General features: G+C 30.8%; 1 long non-coding RNA gene across 2 annotated transcripts; it reads right to left on the bottom strand.

Annotated features, from left to right (window-relative positions):
* Positions 1 to 3,870: 3,870 nt before the first annotated feature.
* LOC134236332 (uncharacterized) lies at positions 3,871 to 24,435 on the bottom strand. 2 transcript variants are annotated; one of them, XR_009985595.1, is made up of 3 exons: positions 24,370 to 24,435; positions 5,245 to 5,316; positions 3,871 to 3,940 (listed from the first exon to the last, which is right to left on the bottom strand). It is a non-coding gene; the product is annotated as an uncharacterized LOC134236332 (long non-coding RNA). The 2 variants fall into 2 exon arrangements; XR_009985596.1 differs by lacking the exon at positions 24,370 to 24,435 and adding an exon at positions 6,669 to 6,740.
* Between the last annotated feature and the right edge of the window lie 3,562 nt (positions 24,436 to 27,997).

The following is a 27,997-nucleotide window of genomic DNA, read 5'->3' as shown; positions in this document are numbered from 1 at the left end:
TATGGAGTGTTTAAGATTTTTACACAATCGATTAAAGCTTCAAGTATTTATCAATGATAAATGAAACTTAGACTATGTATCACATACACTACATGTATGTGTATTGTGCATTTTTAACACTTCACATACATCGCACTGTGCACCATATCGGCTTCAAGTTTTTAACAACGTCATGTGACAAAACTCTTTGTCAATAAAATGAACACACAAACATTTAGTGTACATTTAATGTCAGAGGTGATTGTTAAATATAGATTTTGAGTATAAAGATATATTATATCATTCTGTATTTTTTGTTTGAAGATAAAACATCGGTTGCTATCCTTTTATCTCTGATTTTCATCGTACATGTACAGTTGATAATGTATTTGCGACTAAAATTGGTTTTTTCTGTTGATCTCACAATTTCATGTACATGTGTCGGTTTGTAAAAATTACTTTTATTTTGGCTTATACTTTTCTTCCTTAAACTAAAAATATGTTATTAACTCCTTAAAAGTAAATTTATACTTTCGTTGAAATACTTTAAAATGCTTCAATATTTTATTTTTAGAATGTTTGAATATTTAGTTCTTTAAATAATTCTTTACTTGTGCCCTTTCTGACAGAATTTTTTTTATCAAATATAAATTGCAACATGATATTTTTAAAAATGTTTAGAGCTGGAAAAAATATCCGTAGCGCTTTTGTGTTAAGGAAATGAAACATTCATTACTTGAAATAATAGCTCATAGTTTTTTCTGCTATTTCATTGATAAATACTTCATCAGCCCGACAAAGAAAATACAGTTTAATAATCACATTCATAGCAAGTTTAAAAAAATCTTCATGAAGGTGTACAAATTGTTTTTTTTTTCGGTTTTATATAGCCCTCATTCAGTTGCTTATTCGTCAAATCAGCAACACGCGCACATCTTAACATAAACTATTCCTCTCTAGTTTCTAAATACAAATATTACATCGTTTGCTTATTATTTAGTCGGCGCTGTTTCTGTCTATCGCTAAGAACGATTAATTAAGTTTTTTATTTTGTTTTTGCATTTTTTTTTGCCATATCTTACGTTGGAAAGTTTGATGTAAAAGTCTAAAGATAAAACATTATCACACTTAACATTTAGCCGGGTGTATTCCTGTTCATTGTTAAGAGTGTTTCATTATTTTGGGGATATTTTTCACCATATCTTGTGCACTGCACACGGTTTTAAAGCACACTATTCTGGAACATTGAAATCCTATTTGAGTAGTTTCCTTGGAAATACAGGCACGTGCCTTTTAAGTACGTATAGCCGCAAACTGCTTTTTTTGCGAGTTATATGTATATTATTTTTACCCGTGTTACAAATACAGAGTACAATACATGTATAGACAGTATTTGAATACATTCGAGTCTGTTAATAATTGATACTAAGGTGAAAAGATATCAATACCATTAATAGTTCTCTGCATGGTGCAAGGGTTTTAATAGAAAGACTTGTTTTAATTACATTCTCTGAAGTAAGGATATTAAAGAAGAAAAAAATATTTAATATGGATATAAGATATATAGAATATTCATATGTAAATACTATACATTCTACTTCAAATTTATGCGAAATTTTCTACTAAAGAGCTTGTTTTCAGTTAACGTTTTAAAAACTTTTAAAAATCCCACGTGAGCAAAAAAAATATGCATTTATTCAATGAATACATTACTTTTACATTACATTATAATAAACCTTTTTTTAATAAGAATTTGAGTCATAAATGCAGCAGTGGTTAGCTACATGGTATGCAATTCATGAGTGCAGATGCGATTTTAAATGACCTGTAATGTATTGAGATAAGCATGACAAGAACGGACCTTATCTACTACATGTAACAGTGGACTTTCGCACAATTTTAATGCATATCTTTACCTTGCTAATTGACTCCTATTATTTGAATCGAAAATTACTCAGTATTACACTAAAGTAGCCGAAATAGCGCTTACAAAGCAATAAATATAAATGAATGAAAAAGTCAAAAAATGTAATCAGGATACACACTGAATCATAATCCTCTACAGTTTAATTCATTACATTTTTTACAAGTAAATGGAACAGCTTTCTACGTCCTTTCGAACGAAAGATACAAATGTTCAAATGTACGTCATTCTTTAAATCTCCAATATATTTTCCATCAATCAATGTGTCCACATTTTTTTCTAACAACTCCCGTTATAAATTTCAAACGACTTCTTTTAACACAGAAAGTGATTTCTGACATTAGTTTAACTTAAATGATCTTCCAATTCACATGCCATTACCAAAATGAAATTCTTATTTAATTATTTTTCGTAAGAAAGCTTTTTAATGTCTTAGTACATCGAATTAACCTGATCAATTTCTGGTCCCCTGTTTGAGTGTTTCTTAAACGTTGTTAATGCTTAAAAATTGTCATTATCCCTCTTACATAATGTGTATTGTTTACAAGGAATAAAATACACAGATGCAGGTTTCAATTGGTGAAATTTCCTCAATGATATTCAAATTTTTGTCTATTGATATAGTACACTTTGCTAATATAAACTGTAATATAGGCAAGCTCGTCCTTAAGGTTTTTAGAAGAAATCATATTTTTTTTGGACAAAATTTCATCAGAATCGCAGACTTTTGGTAAAATAATTTACCATCAACTTGTGCTTCCGTGTACGCTTTTAAACAAATCGAAAAAAAAAGATTATCAAACAATAGCAATCTTGAACTTCTGAATTGAAAATGTACAAAATTCAAATGTGCATCGTTGCTTTTGTCAAAAAGTGCATAATTCGGCCTTCACAATTCATTGTTTTGTTGCAAATTAAGTCGCATCCCAACAGTGAATTCAAGTAATAATTAAAGGACAATATTAATACTCATATCCAACCTTGGGTTTCTTTTAGACCTACTATAGAAAAAAAGTTTTATTCTGCAGTTAAAGCATTGCTGGAATAAGATTTTTATAATTGATTGGAAGAAGAAAAAAACGTATGTTTTATAGTTAATTATTTAGACAGAAAACAATATTTTAAAGAAAGTTGGAACAATCATTGATGTAACAAAGACTATTTTCATTTTAGGCGTCAGATTACGGACTAGTTTTGAGTCCTTCTAGATACGAGACACCTAAAAAAAGGAAAGCAATATCCATTTGTTTCCACAGAATATTTACTTTATGAAGAAAATATTAGTAAAATTTCCTTTTCGGGTCTCGTTTCATAAGTATTTGTCTATTTAAAAGCGTTCAAAATAGGAGCAGCACTCATGGTTGTTTAAATATGTTCCTTTGGTCAAAGGGGATAGTTTCATACTAAGTACCCTGTCAAAATTCTTAAAAGAACAAAACTGAAATATTCCTTGTTATATGTTTGCAGTGTATCAGAGTGCTAACTGAAAAAATGATGTGCCAGAAATAGACGTTACTACGATGCTTTGCAAACACGGTGTTGTAAATACAAAAGTAAAACACCTTTTCATTCGCAGAGGAAATTCATTATCAAGAATTGGGAATGGACCATGAAACAAAAAGTATTTATCAAGAAAAAAACTAGAATGAGTTCACAAATCCTCCTTTTGTTTGTTTATATTTTTCAGTTGAAAAGGAAATTCATCTTGAAAGCAGTTGGGCTTAGAAGATGAGAATCTCAGAGGGGACAAAAATTAAGAAAAATTGAAATAAATATGACACAGTAGCATCCGAAGCATTAGAATTGAAGAAATTTATACAAGAATTTAATTTCCACCCTCTTTGTAGTTTTTTTCACGAATCAGCGCAAAAAGTTGTAGACCCGATACATGAAATTTGGGTTTGGCTAACAGATGACGTTTTTTTTAAAATCTGACACACGAAAAATAAATGTTTAAAAAATTACAGTTCTTGTAAATTTGGCATTCCATTCAAAGCGTTGTCTGAATTGGTGGTTATCTTGTTGGAATATAGATTTCTGAAATTATATTTTGTAAAAAATTCTTTCAAATATCTATTCTACAAACAATCCCTTTATTTCCATTTAACTGAATCTAACGATATTTTTTAATATAAAAATTGAACTCTTAGAGGTAGATTATTTATAATATAATGTATTTATTATTGCATCATACTTTCAAAAAAAAAATGGAACGTTTTTTATCGAAATTTACTTTTATGAAATTGGACATTTCAACAACCAACTATGGATCATGAAACAAAAAGTATAAAACATGTAAAGCAATCTTTACCGTGTTAAAAAACTTCTTGACTGTGTTTAAAGAAATCTTCACTGTGTTCAAAGAATTCTTTTATTTGCTTATGTGGTGTTACATGCACACCTTTACTCGATGTCTTATAGATAGACTTAAGTCCTTTTCTGGTCCCTTGTTTCGATGGATCTTATAAAGATGCAACACTTCTCAATAAGAATTGTAATTATTTTTATCCTTTTTTATAAAATGGGTAATCATGATTCTAAATGATTTTGTAAACAATGCCACTAGAAGGTCCCTTTAATGAAATTAAAAAAAAAAACAACAAAGCAACTGTTTTTATTGCAGAAAACAAATCCAATACGAATTGCCTTCATAATTGAAGTAATTTTGTAAAACATCTAACTGTGTTAACCTTTGAAAATTGTTTGTTTGTTGTTTACATAAACTCTGTACAAAGAATATAGTGCGTTGAATAAAGATAGAAATATCCTTAGATGTACGTTAGTCGGCTGTAATTTAAGTCGTCAACCCCATGAATTATTTGATAAGCACTTCTAATTACATAAATGACCGAATTCCACATGATCTCATGCCCGTTTTGATTTGATTGAATCCGCTCTAAAAAACGCATTATAAATCAATAAAAAGGAAATAACAGTAAATGCGAAATTGATCAAAATACAAATTTCCAACGATTCTGTTCACTTTCTACTCAGTTTTACTTGAACCATGAAACAAAAAGTATTTATCAAGGAAAAAACTAGAATGAGTTCACAAACCCTTCTTTGGTTTGTTTATTTTTTTTAGTTGCAGAGGAAATTCATCTTGAAAGCAGTTGGGCTTAGGAGAAGATGAGAATCTCAAGAGGGAACTAAGATTAAGACAAATTTAAATAAAGATGACACAATAGCATCAAAAGCATTAGAACTGAAGAAATTTATTTAAAAAAAAAACACGAATGAGAACAAAAAGTTTTAGGCCTGATAAATTAAATTTGGGATAGGTTAACAGATCACTGTTTTAAAAAATCTGACAGATGAAAAGTAAATGTTTAAAAACTTACAGTTCTTGTAAATTTGGCATTCCATTAAAGGCGTTGTCTGAAATGGTGGTTATCTTGTTGCTATCCAGCCGTCTGAAATAAAATTTGGTTGGAATATAGGTATCTGAAATTACATTTTGTCAAAAATTCATTCAAGTATATATTCTAGAAAACAATCCCTTTATTTCCATCTAACTGAATCTAACCATATTTTTTAAATATAAAAATTGAACTCTTAGAGGTAGATTATTTATAATATAATGTAATTATTAGTGCATCATACTTTAAAAAAAAATCAAAAAAAAAAAAAAAAAACGTTTTTCGTCGAGATGTATTTTTATGAGATTGGACATTTCAATAACTAACTATGGATCATGAAACAAAAAGTATAAAACATGTAAAGCAATCTTTACTGTGTTAAAAAACTTCTTGACTGTGTTTAAAGAAATCTTCACTGTGTTCAAAGAATTCTTTTATTTGCTTATGTGGTGTTACATGCACACCTTTACTCGATGTCTTATAGATAGACTTAAGACCTTTTCTGGTCCCTTGTTTCGATGGATCTTATAAAGATGCAACACTTCTCAATAAGAATCGTAATTATTTTTATCCTTTTTTATAAAATGGGTAATCATGATTCTGAATGATTTTCTAAACAATGCCACTGGAAGGTCCCTTTCATGAATTTAGAGAAAAAAAAAACAAAGCAACTGTTTTTATTGCAGAAAACAAATCCAATACGAATTGCCTTCATAATTGAAGTAATTTTGTAAAACATCTAACTGTGTTAACCTTTGAAAATTGTTTGTTTGTTGTTTACATAAACTCTGTAAAAAGAATATAGTGCGTTGAATAAAGATAGAAATATCCTTCGATGTACGTTAGTCGGCTGTAATTTTAGTCGTCAACCCCATGAGCTATTTGATAAGCACTTCTAATTACATAAATGACCGAATTCCACATAATCTCATGCCCGTTTTGATTTGATTGAATCCGTTCTAAAAAACGCATTATAAATCAATAAAAAGGAAATAACAGTAAATGCGAAATTGATCAAAATACAAATTTCCATCGATTCTGTTCACTTTCTACTCAGTTTTACTCGGTGAACCATGAAACAAAAAGTATTTATCAAGGAAAAAACTAGAATGAGTTCACAAACCCTTCTTTGGTTTGTTTATTTTTTTTAGTTGCAGAGGAAATTCATCTTGAAAGCAGTTGGGCTTAGGAGAAGATGAGAATCTCAAGAGGGAACGAAAATTAAGACAAAATTAAAATAAAGATGACACATTAGCATCAAAAGCATTAGAATTGAAGAAATTTAGTTAAAAAAAACACGAATCAGAACAAAAAGTTTTAGGCCTGATAAATCAAATTTGGGATATGTTAACAGATCACTTTTTAAAAAAATCTGACAGATGAAAAGTAAATGTTTAAAAACTTACAGTTCTTGTAAATTTGGAATTCCATTAAAGGCGTTGTCTGAAATAGTGGTTATCTTGTTCTTATCCAGCCGTCTGAAATAAAATTTTGTTGGAATATAGGTATCTGAAATTACATTTTGTCAAAAATTCATTCAAGCATATATTCTACAAACAATCCCTTTATTTCCATCTAACTGAATCTAACGATATTTTTTTTATATAAAAATCGAACTCTTAGAGGTAGATTATTTATAACATAATGTAATTATTATTGCATCATACTTTCAAAAAAAAAAAAAAAAAAAAAAAAAAACGTTTTTCGTCGAAATTTATTTTTATGAGATTGAACATTTCAACAACTAACTATGGATCATGAAACAAAAAGTATAAAACATGAAAAGAAATCTTTATTGTGTTAAAACAGTTCTTGACTGTGTTTAAAGAAATCTTGACTGTGTTCAAAGAATTCTTTTCTTTGCTTATGTAGTGTTACATGTACAGCTATATACGATGTTTTAAAGATAAACGTAAGTCCTTTTCTGATCCCTTGGTTTGATGGATCTTATAAAGATGCAACACTTCTCAAATAAAAAGTATTTATTTTTATCCTTTTTAGAAAATGGGTAATGATTTTAAGTCATTTTATAAACAATGTCACAGGAAGGTCTTTTTCATGAAATTTAAAAAAAAAAACATAGAGGAAGTTTTTTTATTGCAGAAAAAATCCATTACGAAATGCCATCATAATTGAAGAAATTTTAGAAAATATCTAATTGTGTTACTCTTGAAAAATTGTTTGTTTGTTGTTTACATAAATAATGTAAAAAGAAAATAGTACGTTGAATAAAAATAGAAATATCTCTGGATGTACGTTAGTCGGTTGTAATTTTAGTCATCAACCCATGAGCTATTTGATAAGCACTTCTAATTACATAAATAACCAAATTCCACAAGATCTTATGCCCATTTTGACTTGATTGAATCCGTTCTAAAAAGCACAATACGTAATAAATAAAAAGGAAATATCTGTAAACACATTATTCTTATAAAATGGGTATTGAATTTAAGTGATATCATATACAAAGTCAGAGAACGTTTGATGAAAAGTCGAAATTAATGAAAATACGAATTTCCATGAGTTTTGTTCACTTTTTACTAAGTTGTAAAGTGCGTTTTTATTCCAAAAACACAAAGAAAACGTCCCCAGTCCCAAAAAGGGATACTTATTTTTCTTTTTAACCATTTGCTCATCGTTCGCTCGCCGCTCCTTCACAGTTCGTCCAAACTGTTTTGTGTTCACCGTTAACCGTGCGCTCGCATTCACCGTTTACAAAACGTGCAGCGTTCTTTATTCGTTCCGTTTATTTTGCGTTCACCCTGTGTTCTTTATTGTCATTGTAATTAGGAACTCCGAAGTGAAAAGACCTATCTTTTTTATGGTAAGGATTTTCATGCTTATTTTTTATTCAAAAACTAAGATATCGTGTATGAAGAATCGTTATGTCATCGCAAAAGTTATCTACGAAATATGTAATTCTTTTTTTTATAATTTCACTGTTACCTTATTCATTAAATATCCCTGGAAAATAAATGTTGTTATAACTACATTAAATATCTACATGTATGAAGAAGGATGCTAAAATTTTTTATTTATAGACCTTTATATCGCTTAGAAAAACATAGGTATTCAGAAATTACAGAGCTCACCTCAATGAATGTTGTCTTTAAAGCTGAACACGACTCGTAAATAGGCATACGCCATTTTCGATAGCATTATCTAAGATACATCAATACTAGGGTATACTCGTCGCATTCGTCACACGCGACTGCTTTATTGTCAAGTCGTGCTGGTTATCTTGCATTACCTTTGTTTACATTTTATTGCAATTGGGTTTATTTGTGTTGTTTGTATTCTGCACTGAACTGTATAATTATAATTGAAAATTTATTTGGTATCTTACTTTCCTGCATTAGACGAAGTATTACGTTATTATTCTCGCTACGGAGTCCTGTATAACATACGTTCGTCTACACCAGTTTCGACTGATTACACCCCTGTTAATGTTATTGTGATTTAAATTCAGGACACCCCTTGTATTAATGTTATTGTGATTTAAATTCAGGAAACGTGGGTTAGGGTTCCCTATTTAAAGGTTATAGGGTAGAACCGATTTTATAAATAAAACTGGCGATAAGCAGGAAATTGCTATAGTCTGTTTCTTCTGAAAACATGTCCTGTGAAAAATGTGCTTCCATAAGTTTCTGAGACTTTCATGATTTTCAACAGAAATTAATGAGTGGCTTAAAAGGGGGTGGTGGGGGTAAATAACAATTAATACATCTTATCATAGCTCACTATCGACCGATACGCTGGTAATTAAAAAAAAAACATGTGTAATATCATCTACACCGAAAAACCTTCGTTTGCCTTACATGGCTATTGCTATTAATGCACACAGAGGATCTTACCACGAGCAACTGACCAATTGTTGATTGAATATATTTACGCCAAATACATGTTTACATGTTACTTCGAACACGTGGTTCAGGTCAATCTATGATCATGTCAATGGAGTGCAAAATAAAAAAAAAATTCCTATGAACAAAATGCAAACATTAGAAATTATGAAAAATATTACGGGCGTTTTTAATTTGTTGTAAACTAGAGAAAAAAATGTGTTTAATAAAATGTATATGTAGTAAGTGTCAAGTTCAGAACACAAGCAGTTCAAGGGTAAGGAAAACGAGCAGCTTCTCGAATGCATTTAAATGGACAAAACATTTTTTTACATAACTATACTCGTGATCACGTTGTGTTGGCCAGGGAATCCACCTGACAATTGTATTCATCGATAGTACAAAAAAGGAATTTACCAAGCGTATAATTCCTGTTGCATTTGTATATAGTAATTCATAATCAAATTCTCATTCATCTGATTTGTCAGTTAAAGTTCTATTGCTGCCTCATTTGCCAATTTGATGCCAAAAAATATAGTCACGGTTCCCATGCAAAATATTTGTCCACAAAGAAATTTTAATTCATGACAGCAGAAAAATGTATCATAGAGAATACTTATAATTTAAACTTGCATGAATTCAAGAAAGATCGATTGAAGTACATTTTTACAGAATGATATCATAGGGTGGTGAAAACTAAAACGCAACAAAACCTTTCTGTTTACCATGTCTCCACGTGCCAGTAGCTTCCTATCCACATTTCCGTGAATAATTTACCCTATCTCGCTGAAGTCTCGCTAACTCTCGCCAGAGCCACTGTCAGAGTTACTCTGAACTCATCGGGTTTTATAATTCGCAGAACACCGAAAAACAAATGGTTCTGAACACATTAGTAGGGGTGTTTAAAAAGGCTAAGTTTCACAATTAAACAACATTCGAAAAAAGTGTCCATCCTTAATTTAAATACAATTTTGATCTGATAGTGCTTCCAGTTACTATGGAATAGACCTATCCAAAAACTTCAAAATAGTCACCCATCAAGAAAATGTAATTCAAATCCAGCGTCTGACGCAAGTTTGAGAATTTTCATCTCTTCATCCCTTGATGCATCCTTTGTGCAAGTGTTGTTGATATAGGCCTTATAGTTTCTTGGTGATAGACCTGCACCCATTACTTCTACCTGCAGGGTCTATTATCTGGAAAATGTATGCCCTATTAAGCATCTGTAGCAAGTACATTAATGTACATTCTTGTATCATCCATGAACGTCTGCCTTGCATAGATAGGGCTCATAGTTACTTGGAAATGAAACCTGTATAAAAAACTAACCTTTTGACTCATTCAGAAAATGTAGGTCAGATTCAGCATCCGAAGCAAGCCTGGTTGTCTGAATTCTTAGGTGTATCATCCATGCAAGTTTGGTCATTATAGGGCTCATTGATACTTAGAACTGAAACCTGCACCAATAACTTAAACCCGTTCACTATACCAGAAAACGTAGGTCACATTTTTTCATAAGTGGTAAAAAACTTGTTTGATAAAGAAAAAAGGGAGAAAAATAGAAATTACATGACGCATTACTATCGGAATTGAAAAAAATTGATCAAATATCTAACTTTATAATCCTTTTTCAAACTATATGTTTTAAAGTTTAAATGTAGAGATAAATTAGTACGTTTAAGTAAACGAGAAAGACCAAAAACTGTCCAATCTGTGAGAGAAAGAACTATTCGATGCCCGAGATTAGTTATATCTCTCACTGAAAGGACAGATTGACGCCTTTGTCCTCCTTAAAACATAGTTCTCTTTGTTCTGAGAATATTTTTTTTCAAATGTGTAAAACAGGTAGCAAACATACAAAAAATACAATATTTATAGAATGGACAGTTACAAGTAAGCTTGGGGAGCACATCAATTTGTTGAATAGCCATTGTGTTCCCAGATACTAATAACAAAAGGTTTTTGTCTAAAGAATGGTCAGTTACAGGTGGATTTCCAGGGATGTTAGTATTTTATTTATATCGTAATGCAACTCCTTAAAATCAATTTATATTTTGAGTCGTAAAGGACAACATGTTTCCCTCCGCTGCAGAGAAGATATGAAAGAATAGATATCAAATTGAAACCAAAAGGTTGCACTAATCTAAGGATATTCTTACCTGGAAACAGACAATAGTTAGCGTAAAGAAAATATTATCCAAACTTTGATCCCCTTAAAACGTCTTTGACGAAAAAGCATGTAGAATTTTTCAAACAGTTAAGTTTGAACTCAGTTTTTGAGGATATATATTGATTTCAGCCGTGTAATGGTGAAATGAAAATGGTGTTCTGAGTGTTGGATAGCTATGAGCCAAACATCGACCTGAAAATGTATTTCAAATAAATCTAAAATGTTTAAATTTTCATTTTTTTCTACCGAAATATTCACCACAGCAGTGTATTTTCATGGTGTTAACTGTTTTCTGGGTAATAGATTTAATAAAAGCCTACTTTAAGCTTAAAATGGATTCTTCCCAAGGAAATGATGCTTCCAAACATTTAATCAAATGATTGTGAAATTGTGTTATTTTAATTCAAGTTTTGTGAAAACAAAAATGTTTAGAGCATTAAACAAATATGTATTATTTAAGGATTTAAATTTGTAAAATCGGACAGAACCGATACAGACACTATGTTCTGGATTAACTTCAATCTCCAAGTTTATTATTTACATGCAAATTAAATTGTATTTAATGTATTTGTTGTTGTTTCCCTCTTTTGCACATGCCAAGGATTACCTGTAACTCTCCATTTTGTTTGCTTTAACTGTCAATCCTTTTTGAAAAATTGTTCATTCTTAAAAATTATGGTCAGTTTTCTAAAAAGAATGGACACTTACGGGTGTGACTTATTGGATTGTTAGGAGAGTTAGTTCAAGACTCGGCTAAAAAAAGAAAACACAAACAAAGGATTTACGTCACAACCATGTTTTAATAAATGTAGAAACATTCATCAATGTACACTACAGGTAAGTCGGTTGTAAGTTCAGTTCACAAACTATTAGATAACCAAGCACTGCTATTATCCATATGATGTCAGGCAACTTTTTGATTTCTTGATTAGATTCATCTAAGAAAGTGCAAAACTTCCCAATAAAAATAATTAGTTAAGAATTATCTGTTTCTCGTTATTCTTATCAAATGACGAAGTGTTGTAAAATTTTTAACTTTAACACCATCAAGTGGTCCCCATGCATGGTTTTAAACATATTGATGATGGTTATAAATCAAGCATTATAAACATTATTGGTTGAAAACTATCACCATTGAAATGAGTCTCTACTTTTTAAATAGAAGAAAAGGGATTCAAATTCGGAATTTACATATCTGGTCTCCTGTTGCAGTTAGATCATGTCGTACTATTGCATCTAATTGTTATTAGGTTATAGGTGTTCATGCCAAAGTTGTAATTAAATTGTATTATTACTATATAAATGTTATACATACTTTTACGTATTGTATTCTGATTGGCGAGCATAACAAATCAGAAAGAACAAGTTTTGCAGGCATATGAGAGCCATGTTCGAGTGTTTAATTTTATACAAGCAAATTTGTGTTTAACTTAACAATACGTATGACTGAATATACGTATGCCAATACGTATGAGTGACTAATCATAGACAAATAAATTACACCGTACTAATTTTTATGCATGGTTTTAATTACCCTGTCACTATATAAAGTAAGAATTCCTCATCCCAAGATTTTCTTCCTTTATGGAATCAGATTGATTTCAATACTTGACTTCAATCGATATTTGTTATTTTAATTATTATTATTAGTATTACTTTATTAATTTATAAAGCGCAAAATCACATATAGTTTCTATGCGCTGTACAATGGATTTGCGAACATTTAATAACAATATATCGATAATATCAACAATATACCAATCTTAATAAAAAAAAACTTACAGAACAACAATACCCCGGAGTTTGAAATTTTCTTTGAGTAAATAATGTTGTTAAAGAACATCTATTTTGCCTAAAAAGTGCTGCTAGAATCCAACTGTCCAGTCAGTAAAAAAATTATTCAATACATTCGCACGAAACCTTACCCGATGTTTTGAATTTTTTACAGATGAACCCTGATTTTTCATAAAACTATGCGTAACTCGAGCAGCTTAACAGCGCTTTCCAACTATTTTAGGAGGCAAACTTCCCATATGTACAAATCTTATGTTTTGAAATATTCAGCTTATTGTTGTTCTATTGCATTATTTTTGTCACAAATGACAGAGGAAAGGCCGACCGGGATACGTATATAGCTGACTGTCTTCGAAAGAGAATTAAATCGATCAAAATAAATTAGCATACCTGTTTAGGAACACCGATAACTCGGATAAATAACACAAAATTTTTTTTTTTTTTTTTTTTTTAGAAATGGGCAATAATTTCATAGATTTCATACTCATATAAGTGACGAGAGTAATGTTAGCCAGGCAAAGTGGCAGAATTTCGTAAAACTGTAACTCAATGTTGAAAATGTGTGCAAAATGCACACTAAATGCATAGTAGAGATTTTCTTGGCATTTCCTGAAAAATTATTTAAGATTTAATCATTTTCCCCATAAAATATGAATAACTTGACAGATAAAGTTAATATATTGGAAAAAAAATATTGTGAATAAAACATCATCATTTAAGAATTCATAGGCATTTTGTATGCTTTCTCAATTAATCTAGGCTTGATTTTCAGAACCAGAGGATCGGAGTACCTTAATTTTACTAAATTGAAAACACCAGCTTTCTCTTCTTAGTCCCAAACTTGTGAAACAAGAGGGGTCTAATATATGTTTTTCTCCTTTCCAGTCATTTTTTCTGTCATTTTCTCCCTCAGTCTAGCTGTCCCTCCGTCTGTCTGTCAGTCTGTTTATTTGGTTTTTCTCACTTCTTTTCTAGATGATTTAAGATGTTTTGCAGAATTTTGGAATGTAAGGGCACAGAAGTTTGCGTACCTATCAATTTTACCGAAATTTTCAGTAAATAAAAAAAAACGTAATACCTATGATATGCCTTATTGTTAAAGGTAAGAAGTATTTTTTTTTAATTAACTGAAAATATTGGCAAAATTGATAGGTATGCGAACTCCTGTGGTAAGGGTATCTTGATGTACACTGTATCATAGATCACATTTAGATGTCCTTCTCCTTTAATGACTTTTGAAAAAAATCGGCCTTTTTAGCGCTTTTTAGTCCTTTTTTCCCAACATTTGTAGATATTGAGCTATTTTTTCGCAAGTAAGTCTACCTTATTAAGTTATAGATCAAGTTTATATTACGTTCCGCTTCAATGATTTTTTTTAAAATAAATTACGGCATTTTCAATTTCTTATGGTACCAGTCACACTTACCGTAAGGGGACTAATGTTGGTAATGTAATACTCTCGAAATGCTTGTTATATTTTAACACTATAAGAGGTAGGTAAAAAAGTATTAATAACTAGATGAAACTCGTTGCGAGCAACGAGAGGTCTTCCGTCCGATTCCGGAAAGAAAACGGAAAATCGAGCTGAAAAGTAAAAAAAAAAAGATTTGCACACAAGAGGGATTGAACCAAAGTCGCCACATGAAATTCCAACACACTAAATATTACGCTATCGGGACCTCTACTCTAAATCTTCTTGTATATATCAAGGAAACAGTGCTTCTCTCTTTAAATTATGAAAGGCGGGTCACTATTCAAATTTTAGCGCCAAACGCCACGAGTTAATCTTCGCCCATTTTCTTTGGAATGTTCTATTAAATAGGTGTGATAGCTTCAATGAAATTAATAAAAAGAACGTTCTTATAGCCTAAGATTCGAAGTTTAGAAAGTATGTTTAACACATTTTACAATTTCCATATTGTATATATGCATGTAACAATAAAGCGGTGAAACGGATATGATTTTTTTTTTCAATTTCCTGTTTATCCTCAAAGTGAACTATCCCGAATAGTTAATCGATAAAGGTTGAAAAGTTTTGCAGGAAAACATGGCTCGCCCTACGACTGTCAGGAATCCGATATCATTTATGCTCATTAACTTGAATCAGGTCTTTGAGACAAATATGCTAAAATAAACTCCATGAAGCGATCTTTAAAAAAATCGTTTTCTTATTTTTGTCTAATATATTAGTTTAATATGACACAAGTGTGCATAGGAAAAACAGTGGTTAATATTTATACTGACAAAATTAATTGATATTCTTTTTTGAGGAAGTATTACTTATAAGTATGATTTAAGATCTGTTTTTCGGCGATGCACAAGAGATATTAAGTATTGAATTTCATTTGCACATTTAGTCTTTTCTTTTTCTACTTTGAAAACCAGCCAAAACTAATTATAGAAGACGTTAGTTTAACACAGAACTGCAACGTAAATACTACGTGAAAATCCATGTATTCCTTTGCCTTTCATTTATTCTTATGTTACTTTCGTTCAAGCAAACGCTCGGCTGCCTCCGTAAACACCTATTGCGAAATGTCGGCGTTGACAGAGACAGCCGCCATTTTGGACCCGCTTCAGATTTTTGAATGCTAATATCTAGAGTTTAGATTTATCAACATTCAAACAAATTATATAGGAAGCATTATTAGAAGGGTTTCTATTAACATACCGAAAATAAATTAAAAATACTGAAAAACAAAAAAGTTAGAAAATACGATTTTTTTTAATTTGCATCTCAAAACGACCGGAAGTACTGACGACGCACGAAAAGGTGATTCTGCAAACCACAAAGTCATGATCTATCATCTCCAATAAGTCTCCATATCATATACTTAGCCGTTTTTGACAACTTCATAAAATGACACATATTTTGTGAAAGTTTCATGAAAAACCGCTGAATAGTCTTCGAGAAATCGCCTGCACAAAATTTTGTCAAAAAAAGAGAATAATAATAAGAAACAATAGAATCACTATAAGGTCTTCCGTGAAGACGGAAGACCTTAATAATCCTTCTACCTAGAGCTTAAGGCTAACATAGGTTTTTAAAAATTATCATGACCATCGATACTTGCAAGCATGTAGTTACTATTCGGCAATTCATGCGTCCATGCGATAATGCGTTCCAATATAAAATGCATTATGCAGTCATGTTTTTTTTTTATTTTATGTTGCCTGAAAACATGAAAACTTTTTAAATCACGTGATTTGTTGGAAAAAAAAATATGATACGGACTTTCAAGCTTATGATAAGAATTTTTTTTTTAATGTTTCAACAGGTTATCAAACAACGGAATATATTATTCTTCCTACTAAATTAGATCTCAGAAATTTTTTGATAGTAGTTACAAAGTTAAATTTGTTTCTTTGTCAATAGCATAACTCCAAAATTTTCAATAAAGACCGAACAAGAAGAGATTATTTTGATCACTAAGGTCGAACAGGTAGAATAAGTCCCGATGTGTATGTTAATGGTGGGTCACACCTGGCTACAGGTAGTATATCTAGATCGTCAGTATTCCTCATTAATGTAGTCAACTCTGATATCATCTGCATTTTAATTTAATCTCTTTCAATTCTCTGAGTACAATCAGTCTTTTATTCGATATAGGTAACGACCAGATATGTTGACGTTATAGAAAATTAGACAATTTTGTTTAAGATCGGTATTTGGTAAACGCAAGTAAGTTAAGGCTAAGTAGAGGCTTTTCTATGCAAATGAGCTAATAAAAATGCTTAATTTGTGTAATTTTTACACAGTGAAGGTTCGAGCTTAATTTCTTATACATATTAAGAGGCAGTCCACCGAAAATCCAGGCAATGGGTGGCCCATCGCATGTCATGGATTTTAATAATTTTTGCAAGTAGACTTAGTAAAGCAAGTCTTTACACATGAAAACATCAAAAAAAAAAATATTCGTCCTCTAGTCCTATTTTTAGTAGTTGCCTAAGTTTAAGTGCAAAAAGGTCAACATGAGGGTAAAAAATTACTAGGTTTTTATTTTGTTTTATTATGTAACAGATACTCAAAAGTTGGATGTGTCAATCAATTTTATTTATAGCATAGACTCTAACCTTTTTTTTTATAATGAATGAGACTCCAGATTACATTTCTTTAGAAAAGAATATGTGGTCCAAAATTAAGTTTAACAAGTGATTTTTTGAATTCAGTATCCAATTTTCGATACGTTATAAAATCCAATACATTACTATAACAGAATTTTTTTCCGTATGTCATTATGAAAAGAAAGTACAAACATTTGAATCACTTAATAAAATTGGTGGGAACAGTTATATTGAGAGAAATAAAAGGAGTCAAATTTATCTATTATCTATGATTTTATCCCAAACTAAACCGATCCTGATCGGAATTGATAAATAATAAAATACTATACTTGTTTCGATAAAATTTGGCTCTTTTGTTGCATTATTGTTAAAAAAAATATTTATTATGATTTTTTGCATGATATGTAAGTGGTAGATGCGTTTAGTTTGATAAAATTATAAATTTTGCATTAATTTCGATCGGGATCAGTTTTATTTCAATCGGGGTCGGTTTTTACCGTAAATTTAGAAATATTTCCTCTATCTGGCTCTAAATCATAATTAATCAGAAAAATATGCCTGTCTTTTATTTTGCTTCAGTCAGTTTTCTATTTTTAAATGAGTGTAAACATATATTCAATGTATATATTATTTAAATCACAAATGTATTTTACGTACATGAAAATTACATGAATAAACCATCTGTTTGATTTCTTAAACAAGGTGCTTCAAAAAGTGTATTTGTATATGCATTATGCAACAACTGAGAGCAGACAGTTTTCTAACTTCATTATTTATCTTAAAGTAAAATGTCTTTTTCTATTTTTTTTTCAGGAATTAAAGAATTAAATTCTATCGGTGGCGAAATTCAGTAAACTTTACTAAATACAGAAAACATTTTGATGTGCACAGTCTCGACTTTATCCAAAATTTTTACCGATCATCTGTAAAGCCTTTCCCCTATAATTACCTCTTTTACTTAATTTGTTTTTATATGAATATGAAGATAAAGACAATATAGTGTCATTATTTAAGAGCCGATAAATCGCAAGCAAAAAGAAGGGGAAAAGGAGGAAGGTGTACGTGAAAAAATTTTAGAATTGGCCAACATAGTCACATATTTGAACCCCATATTAAATGTGAGTGTGTAATTGTTTCAATCGCATAATAAAAATAAAATAATATATTAAAAAAAGGGTTAACTAAACCATCTTCCGCTTTAGTGCCAAATTATAGTGGGGAGTTCAGCAGTAATCTAACTAAGTAAATATATATTTTTATAACTTTTTTTATTATTTAATCGTATACCGCGGATTTTTTATATTGATTTGACTACATAAATAAACATATTTAAGTTTTTACTAATATCATGAAGTAAACATGTCAACTCTCAATTAAATGTTGCATAAATCTTAAATATTCATCATTGATTCCAAACTTTATAAGAATCGTCCATTATAAACACTTCACAATTATTTTTACGCATATTCTAGTAAATCATTTTTAAAAAATAGTTCTACGGCATGTTTGATTGATTTGAACATATTTTATTGTATATAAAACTGGGATTGGGCAAAAGTTCTAAAAACTTAATAAGCTCTTTCCCTACATGGGCATTATATCAAACATATTTACATACATGGGTTTCAGCTTATGAATAAATGAATTAACAAAAAAACCTCGAATATATTATAATCAGAGCAACACACATTCAATAGAATACATTCCTTATGTAATACACATGCTGTATAAAATCTATAAGAAATAATTATAGTATCAAGCGAATCGTCCTGACTCTTTGATAAAAGATTGTTCAATAGAAAATAGGTATTCATTTTCAATATCATTTAACGTTTCAACTCCTCAAAGTAAAGTGTGAGTATCGACAGCATGTAATTTGCCCATTTGCAAAAAAAAATTGTCAAAAAATTATTTTCTGGCTTCTGTATATTTCTTGCATGAGAAGAAATAATGATGAGTATCCTCCACTCTTCAACAAAAACATAGTGGACTCAAGATTATATTACATCGAAAAAGATCGCTATTAATCACACAGTTATGTCGAAGCCTCTTACGTATTATATTTAAGCGTCGAACTCCGTAACTGAAGTAAGAGGGTGGCATTTGTTTATTGTAAGAAATATACTTTTTAAAAATAGATAACGAGGAAGGATTTCTTACATTAAGAGGTAATGAGTTCCATTCATCAATAACAAGGGGAACGAAAATTGACTTATAAGCTTGCAATCTGCATTTGGGTATGTTATAATTCTGCGAGTTTCGCGTACTGTATCTTGATGAATTACAGAGTAATTGAGTTTGGGATTATATCTGTGAGATATTCAGGAACTTGGTTTTTATCAATTTTATACATTGTAGTTTGTCTAGTCTTTTTCCTTCTTTCATTTAATGGTTCCTATCCTGTTTCAAAGAAAAGTGCATCTTTAGAAGCTAACAGAGTTAAGCCTGTGACGATTCTAGCAGCATATAGTTGTAATTTTTCTAATTTTCGCTGTTCGCCTACATTACATCCACCCCACACCAAGAAAGCGTATTCTATCTGTGACCTAATAAAGGTTGTGTACATGAGTGAAAGAGTTTGACTACAAATTAAAGTTTTTTTAACAAGCCTAATTTTTTATATGCATTAACTAGAATAATATCGATATGTGTAGACCAACTAAGATCTTGTGAGAAAAAAATCCTTAAATGGTTATGAGAAGAAACAAATTCTGGTTGACTTTGCTGGAAAAAAGTTTAGGATAAGTAACACTTTTTCTCAGGCTAAAAAAACCTTTGCTTTAGTTTTAGAAGGATTGAATTTAAGAAGCATTTCTTCGACCAAACCTTTAGCTTGTTAAGATCAGAGTTCAGTTTGTTTTCGATAGTATTGACATTTTTAGATGACTCCGACATGTGTAAAAGTACTTTTCAAAACGGTCTGTTTAAATACATCTAGCTGAGACGCCGCCCGTGTGTATAAAATAAATCACTCTTCAGAGTATTTACACAGAAAATTCATTTTTTTTTTTAAAAAATCTTTTTCTTTACAGTTTTACGCAAAGAATTTACAAACTTCTATGGAAAACTCGCAACTATTTCATTGTGACGCAATATTAATCAGGCATATGACGTCACTGATACATCAATGGAAACGTGGATTCAACCTGAATAATAGAGCCAATTTTTATCTAAATATCACGTTTGGATGCGAAAATGAACAATATTTTGAAAATAAATTAGTTATTTTTTGTTTAATAATTTTCTTTAGTGTATCGATTCTAAATATTTCACTAGGATTCCGACAAAATGGTGTTTAGCAGATTTAGCGATGTCACGGGATATAACTCTTGCATCACAAAATTTCACAAAAACGTCTTTATATTTTGCCAGAAAACTACTATCGCAAGTGTTTTTCCCACCGATTTTATTTTTTTAAACAAAAAGATGAAATATTTCTAGATTTAGTTAAGTGTGAATTATAGTCCTGTTAAAAACGTATTAGAAATTACAGTTCTTTGTTTCTGATATACATTCAATGGTTTATATAGGAGAATTCAAATACACAAAACACAAGGATATTTTACTAAATAAGCAATTTTCAAACAAATCTTCAATTACATTATTCCTTTTGGACTACATTGTTGACTAATTGATTGTATTCTGCTTAACGTCCCTCTTCAGAATATTTCACTGACATCGAGACCTCACCATGGCTGGTGAAGGGCTGCAAATTTTGGCCTATGCTCGGCACTTAGGGCCTTTGAGCAGGGTGGGATCTTTATCGTGCCACACATGCTGTGACACGGGGCCTCAGTTTTCACGGACTCATCCGAAGGACCGCCCCATTTAGACACCTTTTACGACCAGGAAATGGGTACTGAGGACCTATTCCAACCCGGATCCCCACAGGACTTGGACTATACTGATATTGTATTAACAGGCGGCACATCGAATGTGAGGAATATTTGATATTTTATTAAAAACAATATTGGACTACATTGATATTGTTTTTAATAAAATATTCCTCACATTCGATGTGCCGCCTATTACATGTAATACAATACTGCCTGTTTTTTTCGGTGGACTGCCTCTTAGGTACACACAGCATTGTAAAACAAATGCACATTGTGACATCGTATTGTGACGTAATTGATATTTCCCAATCAAGGTAATAAACACATCAACAAAATAACACCGGCGCAAGGGCACACCCTAAACAATTTTAAAATAATAAAGTAAAATACTATTAAGAATGCTTTAAAAATGAATAAAATTGCTGCACAAATCCTGCGCGCTTTCTCACTTGGTGAAAATTTTGGGAAACTTACACCGGACAGTGAATTTTTACCCTGTTTCAGCTTAAAACTTTTGAATAACAATTAAGTAATTGCACTGTCGACAATTATCCAGCAATATCAGAAATCCTTGTAATATTCTGCCTCTAATAATTCCTTGTTTGTGAATAACAAAGTTGAATATGCCCTTGCGCCGAAGCTATTTTTTATGTTCCTTATAAACTTGTGTATTTCAGGTCTATGATGTCATAACATGACGTCATAATGGGCACTGACTAGGGCATGACGTGGGTTTGTATAAGAAAACATATTTCAACTTTTTCCTGTGTCATAAGTTCAGCCCTTATGCGTTTTAATTAGTCAATTGCATAGAAATCTTTATACATTGCCTTAAGTTACTTGCGTTGTCATAATGACCTTCCACAGCAAAATTAACCTGCCATTGGTTTATTAGTTGACGTTTTTCATTCCAATTTTATGTCCATTTTATACTTAATTTGACTACAGTATATCTGTCTACCGGGTCCATTCTTTGGGCTGAAGGCGGGTTTGACCGGTCGACTATAAATATTTCTTCTATGGAACTTGCCCGATCTTTGGAAATTCATAGAGTCCGTGTTTTATGCCCTGTCCAAAAGTTGACTAAGTAGATGAAAACAGGGATGAATCATTTTAATTCCAGTATGTAAAAGACCCACCAGGTACAAAAAATCGTTTGAAATCTATTTTTGTTGTAGAATGTATTGTGTTCATGGTGGAAGGAGGCACACTGTTATACACATAAAATGTATTATTGCTTAAAAAGAAGTTAAATTGTTTATGTCTGAAAACGGGTAAAAAAAAGAACATTTTAGAATTTATGCATCACAATGAGATATTTATTACGTGCAGTACGAGACATTTTCTTTTAATTTTATATTTTGGTTCATTCTTTTTTGCTAAAACCCAAGCAGAGCTCTCATTGTATTTAGATTATATTCTGTTTTACAACATTTCATACAATATATCTATTAAGAGAATCTAACATTGAAAAAAAAAATCATGTGTTTCAATTTTAATTTGTTGTATAAGAATTTGAATAAATGCTAATACCCTTACATGCACTTTTATTCTTCCATGTTCATTATCTCGATATCCTCCCATGTTGCAGCGTCTCGAAAGCATTCACAATACATGTTTATTGATTTTTTTTACAACCATCACAACAAAAAAGTTTTTCCATATCCTTTCTTCTCATGACTTATGTTAGAATTTGGTTTTCGCTTGGTAATAAACTTTTGTGAAAATTAATGTTTACAATGGATGCCTTACTTTGACCTTTAAACCTCTATTATGCTCGTACGTAATTGAAAATTGACTGAAAAATAGAAGATGAAGGTAAACAGAAAAATAACTAACAATACATTATTTGTGAGAAGTAGGAATCAAGGCAGAAAAAATATCCCGGAAGAAAAACTAGAGATGAAGAAAGGAAGTGAAGATATGGTGTTTCTTGTTCGCTTCCTAGGTGAACTACTTAATTTAATTTTAAATGACTCATCGTTTACTTTTTATTTACTTTAAGCGTAATATTAATATCACAAAATATATTCCGAATTTTTCCTGCTATCTAAAAGGAAACCGTTATTTAACATTAGGAGTCCGAGTATCCTTTACCCAAACCAATCAACATGTAAATAGATGTAAAACAGTATTTAATAAATATTTTACAGGTGATTGAAAATGTCACTTAAGTCTAAGCCTGTTTCATGATTCGGGAGTCAGGTTCTGAATATGTATGGGGAAAAGACATTTTTGCACACGTAATGGTAAGGTACATTCCCATGTGTACGAGGGCCGTTCAAAAATTACGGGGACTTGCTGCACACAAAAAATATTTGACGACAGAATCGGGCAAAATGACAAACATAATATGAAAGAATCTTTACTTATATGGTCTTCAAAATTTCATGTAAAAATGTTGTAAATTGGTATCAATTTTGAGTGATTTGTCAGGACATAGCATTAAGTCACGGAGCAGCAAAATCTTCGACGTCGCAGGCATTATAAAAAAATATGTGATTGAGTTTTCATTTTATCAAGTGAACATTTTCCCAACAATACCTCTACAGTTTGAGTTACTTTATCTACTCAACATCCAAACTACATTTCATGTCAAGCCTAAAATCTATTTAACAAGTAGAGAATATTCTTTTTTGTTTTAAAACCAAAAACTGCAGGTATTTATCAGATATAGTGTGATATTATTGACTCTCAATCACGTTTTTTACAATCCGGCTAAAGTTTCCATTGATAATCTTCTTCCCGTCCTCCCGTATAGCCTTTTTACAGATATCTAACGGTCTAAAATTTCAATTTGCTATTTGTGGACGAATGTCACGAATACCCTCGTTTACTACATGTTTTATTATGCATATTTTGGATCTATGTTGGCGATATCTGAAGAATTACATATAATTTAATAAAAGTTGGTGCGCCGTCAATTCGGGAGACGTCATTTTCACAGTCGTTTTCACGGTAATCGCATTTGGGAAAAATCACTATATTTCTGTTAGTACTTCAAATATCACGTCAGAAATCTGAATACATAATAATAGAACATTTTATAGCTACATTTAAGAAAATTGTCGAAAAATATCGCGAATTATAGAAAATAGATGAGTTAAATTTTGGATTCCGCATGCTTTTGCTTCAATTTTTTTGTCGTGCTCCGTTCCTCTTCATCAGCTATATCAACATACAGAAAATTTTAGCAGAATTTTTTTAAAATACAGATATTTTGCCCAACATTTATTGGAATAATTAAGATCTATATTTCTGTGAAATTTTATAACTATATGACGTCTGTAAGAGTAAATAATAGCACAGTCCGCGTAATTTTTGAACGGCCCTCGTACATGCTGCTAACTAGTAGTAAAATAAGTTCATATACAGAATGTCAAACTGACTAAATACTTACAGTTTAGAAAGGTTTTGTAAACCATTGAAGGCATTGTCCTGTATTACGGTAATTTTGTTGACGGAAAGATCCCTACAAAACATGAAGAAAATATATTGCATTCAGTTGTTATTAAAGATATGGATACAGCCGTCATAAATAAAGAAGGTTCCAGACATTTGTTTCCAATTACCGATAAGATCCCTAAACAAATTGAACAAATCATTCCATTTCTCCAGTTATTTTCCAAGCATTTTTAATGGCAAAAAGGAATACATGAATCCTTCTTAAATGCAGAAGAGTCCAGACATTTCTTTTAGATGAAGTTGGAATACAACCAATTGTAGTCAGTTGTAAACATGTTATTAATAATAACATGAATTACAAATGTTATTAGATAAATTAGTGACGGCATTATCAATATAATAAGCATTGAATTACAGTCCCTGAAACGTTCTACTTTTCCATTTTTCCGTTCGCTCACCGTACGTTCACCGTTCGTTCAGCGTTCGTTCACCGTTCGTTCAGCGTGCGTTCACCGTTCGCTCTTCGTTCACAGTATTACGTTCACCGTTCACCGTGCGCTCGCGTTCACCGTTCGCTCTTCGTTCCGTTTACTTTGCGTTCACCTTGCGTTCACCGTTCACTTATCGTTCAGTCTTCATTGTCATTCGGAACTCCGAAGTGAAAGGACTTATCTTTTTGATGGTAAGGATTTACATGTTTTTTAATTAAATAACTTAGATATCGTGTTAAAAGAATAATTATTTCGTTGCAAAAATTATTTATGATATTTATATTTATATTATTATAACTCAGCTGTTACTTATTTCATGAATTTTCCCTGGAAAATAATTAATACATTAAGTACATACATGTATGTTGAACGATGCTAAAATATTAAATTCAAAAAAGGGCAATGTACAAATGCTTCACGCACGGCATCAATTTGATGTAATTTTAAAGAGGACAAATTATTAATGGATATATAATAATTAATCCAAGTCTTTTACAGGACAAGAATACATAAAAAGATATATATTTCTGAACAGTACTGCAAATATTCAGTTAATTAAATATCTTTAGAGCTAATTAATTTGATGGTGTGGTTTGAAATTTTAAAAAAGACCAGCTGTTTAAAATAGTTTATTATTAGAGAAGAAAAATTCCTTCCTTCTCCGTACCTAAACATGTTTCAAAAATATCTTTTTCTGCTATTCAGTATAATTAAGAACCCCCCCCCCTCCTCCCGGTGCCTTTTCTCCCGAAATAAAATTCTTATTGAGTTTTTTCAGTATATTTTAATTAATATTTAATTTTTATTGTAACACAAGAAAATCAGTAGTAAAACCAACATCAAACAGTCATTAAACAATAGTATTTTAGTACAAACTTGTGCCGACAGTATTATTTTAAATTGGCAGGGAATATGTTTCAAATTCAATTTAAAACTTAATCCTTCCAAGTATATATTCGAATTATTTTTTTTTCTGCAGAAATGCAAAAATCAGATCTAGAAATGATAGGGGAAAATATTAAAATTTCTTGGAATACTAAGTGACACCTTGCCTTCGGCATGTTCGGTGAAACCCGATTTCCACACCTCCACTGTGTCGAATTATTTTGATTGACAGCACAAGCACGCTACTACAAATATAGCACGGACTTCCTGTGAACTGTGTGAACTCGATGATAGAAAATAAAAATCAATTATTACTGTCAAATGGATTTGTTAATCTAAAAAAAAAAAGATTACCGTTATTACCTTTATTGCTTGGAATATTTAGGAAAAATAATTAGAATTTTTATTTGATACAACATATATCTCAGACTCGATGTGTCTCTCTCTCTCTCTCTCTCTCTCTCTCTCTCTCTCTCTCTCTCTCTCTCTCTCTCTCTCTCTCTCTCTCGAACATTTCTCTGTTCAATAAAAACTATAACAACACATTACTTATTTAGTTTTGAAAATTTAATCTACACATGTATTACAAATAATTTGAATGCCTCTTTTCAACATCTTGACAGAGTATAATCACGGGCGGGAAATGTCTACAGATACATGAAGAAGTTAGCTAAAATAATCGTCATAAAAGAATAAAAAGGCACATAAATATAGAATATTTTTCAGTAGAATTTAAATAAAACGAGAATTTTTATGCAGTACGATAACAGTCAATGTCAAGAGATAATTGTGAATTTAAAAAAAAAATCCGTTATTTTACTCAGAATCGCTTTGGCACGGAAATACATGTACGGTTGTTTCAACAACGTACAATGTAATTGATTCATTCTATAAGTAGCAGTTTTATCTTCAGAAGTCCACATTATTTTATTAGTGAAAAGAATAAGCATAATTATTTACTATATTAGTAGATTTATTTATTTTTTAAGTACACGCGGTAACAAATACACGTTTGACGGCGATTAAGATCATGTTATTAAAATATCGATTTAAACATATTGGTATGTGCAGAAAAAATGTTTTTATTTGTTTATTGATTAATAAATAAATAAATTTATTTATTTATTTATTTATTTATTTATTGTTTATCTCAGTAGTAATTTTATTTTCTAAAGTCCACATTATTTTATTTGTTAAAAGAATAAGCATAATTATTTACTGTTTAAGATTAATTTATTTTTTAACTACACGCGGAAACAAATACACGTTTGACGGCGATTAAAATCATGTTATTAAAATATTGATTTAAACATACATATGTGTAGAATTTTTTTTTTATTATTATTTATTTATTTATTTATTTCTCTTTTGTTTATCTATTGTGTATTTATATTTATTTTTGACATTTGAATAATAGAATAAAAGAATAATTTCAATACAAGGAAAAGACCGAAGGCATTCCGAATAAATAAATCATCTTGCGTTCACCGTTCGTTCACCGTTCACATTGCGCTCGCGTTCGCGCTCCGTTCGCGTTCTGCGTTCACTCACCGTTCACCGTTCGCACAACGTTCACTCGCCGTTCGCTCTGCGTTCATTCAGCGTTCGTTCACCGTTCAGGTGGGAAAGTAGAACGTTTCAGGGACTGTAATCCATACGGATAGTATATAGTATCAGCTATATTGTAGTGTAAGTAGTCCTTGTAGTTGTTGCTTTGTTTTCTTGTTTATCGCGGTTTTTTTCTTTTGTCTGATATATTTCATACATATCTATTCATTTTTTCCCTTACTGATTTGGAAGTAAAGCTGTATTTTATGCTTTAGTGGATATAGAGTAGGTTATACTACAATGCAGAATATCATACTCTTTTGCTTCCTATTTTAAACAAGTTTGTTTAAATCAATAGATTCAAATGCAAAATAACACAGGATTCAAATCATCTATCAAAATTTGTTTTTGGAACACTGGGAGTTTGAAGTCAAAATACTATGACAAAACACAAGACCCCTTGTTTATAAAAGAAATTAATAAATGCGACCTTAGCTGTATCTCATTTGGGCAATGAATCAAACATTCAAAACATTGGTCATTTTCATGTTCATACAATATGTAGAGCAGCATCCAAACACAACCAGCGTCATTTTGGTGGATAGGCAATTTTACAAAACCTGTTTGAAAAATCATATCAGAATTTTAAAAAACACAAATCCCGATTACCAATGGGTTAAACTTGGGAAAAAAAAATTC

This window comes from Saccostrea cucullata, unplaced genomic scaffold, assembly GCF_032062105.1.
Source record: "Saccostrea cucullata isolate Sc308-1 unplaced genomic scaffold, CSIRO_AGI_Scuc_v1 ctg6976, whole genome shotgun sequence".
NCBI lineage: Eukaryota > Metazoa > Mollusca > Bivalvia > Ostreida > Ostreidae > Saccostrea > Saccostrea cuccullata.
Note: the sequence above shows the minus strand (reverse complement) of the source record. Positions and strands in the feature narration are given on the sequence as shown.